Source organism: Limanda limanda, chromosome 5 (genome assembly GCF_963576545.1).
Source record: "Limanda limanda chromosome 5, fLimLim1.1, whole genome shotgun sequence".
In the NCBI taxonomy this organism is placed as follows: domain Eukaryota; kingdom Metazoa; phylum Chordata; class Actinopteri; order Pleuronectiformes; family Pleuronectidae; genus Limanda; species Limanda limanda.
Genome location: NC_083640.1, coordinates 4,560,758 through 4,563,184, shown reverse-complemented (window position 1 = coordinate 4,563,184; position 2,427 = coordinate 4,560,758).

Below are 2,427 nucleotides of genomic sequence, written 5' to 3'. Positions count from 1 at the left end.
CCAGTGGAGCCACATGTTCCAGATGCTTAGGGTCACACTGGTGGCTGCAGATCAAGTCTAAAGTGAACCAGTGGGCGATGTTTTAGCGAGTAATTAAACAACCACAATCTTTGTCAGTTGTGTTAGACTATCAGGTATATCTGCCTCCCTGCTTGTTTAGATGTATCTGTCATAATTATCTAATCTAGTTCTCATAATAGTAAGTATGCACTTGACGTCCCTGTGGAGGACACAGTGTTTAGGTTGTGATGATAATTATAAAACACACACACACACATTATGGTTAACAGTAGTGTGATTGGTGCAGGGGAAGAGACTGGACCCACTTTTCCTTTTTTACCCATGATGCATGGCCCACATTATATACACATACACACTTTACCTAATCGAGGGTGCTGAGGATACGGTATACATCATACCTTAATAACTGTACATTTTTAAATGACTCACCAGTTTGGTGGGTGCTTCTTGCGAAGGGTTGGTGCTATTATGATGCTACATCTTAAATTCAGTGTGTGTTTTAAGAAATTTTAGGGATATAAATGATCACCACGAATATTTTTCTGAGCTCCTCGAATGTCCAGAGGATTGAACTGGTTAAAGCAGTTTCACGGGATTGGAAGCTGCCCTGGTGCTGACTTTATGAAAAGTCTTTTGTTACAACGCTACAAATGTACATCTCTTTTTTGAGGGCAGGGGGAGACTCAAACAGCTGATCCTACTCTCTATCAACATTCATTCCACGTTGTACTTGAAGTCATTTAAACTCGGACGAGATATAGAATCAGATTATATGAAGACTGTTATCTGGGGTTCATGTTTGGTGCAGCGCAAGTACCAAAGGTTATTAAAAATTATCTTTTGAGTATGTTGTATATGTTCATGTTAACTGAAGATATTTGGACAACACAAGGCTAGCAAATGTGTAATGCCTCCCTCTTCTTCTCCCTAGTCATGCACTTCCTTTACTCCACCACTCTCTTTCTCTTAACACCTTGTATATTTTGTCTTTCTCACACACACACACACACACACACACATGCACACATACACATAGACATACATATGCATCTCACTGTGTATGACCCTAATTTAAGGAACACTCCAAATTTGAGAAAGAGACTTTGACCATGGCCCATTAAAAAAAAAAAGAAAAAAAAAAGACAACGAACCAACACAACTGGCAGCTACATTCCTTTTTGAGTTTTGGGATTGTTCTTGGTTCTTTATTTTTCATGTCAAGGATGCAGTATGTAAAAAAAGTGTTTTTGTTCAGTCTCTCTCTCTTTGTAGCTGTATGGTGTGTTATGTGAATACATAGTGTATGTGGTAAAAAAGCCCACAATATTGTTTTATGTTGCGCGATAAATAAAAACATTGAAGTGAAAACGCGTTTTGGCTCCATTTATTAATTACAGGCATAGAGAGCTCCAGCTCGGGTGCTGACAGGTTACTGTGAATACTCTGTCTACATTTTCCTCCTGTAACACATGACTCACTTACCAGTCGGAATAAATGCTAGCTTGACTGGAGGAAGGCAAGAACGAAGATCAAGAGTGAAGGCAATTCACGATTAAGACAATGAACATTTAAAGCAGCACGACATTGATGAGAAAAGACTGCGACTTCTATAACTCGAGGTGTGTCAATGTTTAAAGTATTTATACAAAAGAAAAAGTGAAAAAGCAGAAAATTTCAGAAGTATTGCCAGTAATATTGCCAGTCATACAGTGTGTGAGTAGGCAACAATCTACATTTTCCTATTTCTGTCTCCCTCCATTAATATTTATTTGTCTCAAATAATGAGATTCTTTAGATAAAGTTAAGATCCTAAAGAAAACTTGATTGGCTTACACATGAGAAAGCACAGAAAAGAAAAAACTGCAGCAGAACATCTCCTGGACAGGATCATTACTATAGTCTCCGTTCATCATTTATACCATGTGAGCTGGAGCCGCTCCCAACAGACAGGGGGGGGAGAGGGGGGATGCACACAGGTCGACTGTCCATCACAGGATTAACATGCAGAGACACACAACCATTCACACCTACACTCAATTTAGAGTCACCACTTAACCTAAGATCATTTTGAAAGCCGGAGTATCCAGAGAGAACTAAGGCAGACACGGAGCACGTTCGATCGCCTCAAAGAAAGAGTTGGGATTCAAACCTGAACCCTCTGAGGCGATAGCGCCAACCACTACACCACCGTACCGTGACACTGTAGTCTCTTGTTCATGATCATTTGTTTCTCATAACACAAAGACCAGACAATTGTGAGCAACACAATTTCAGTCTGCCCTATCGGTGGTAAGTACAGAACAAAGATATTGATCTGAAAAGGTCATCGCTTGAAGCTTTTAATTAGTTTGGAGACATGCAGCTAACCCATGGTATTTAAAAGAGCAGCTGGCCATAGAACAGTGG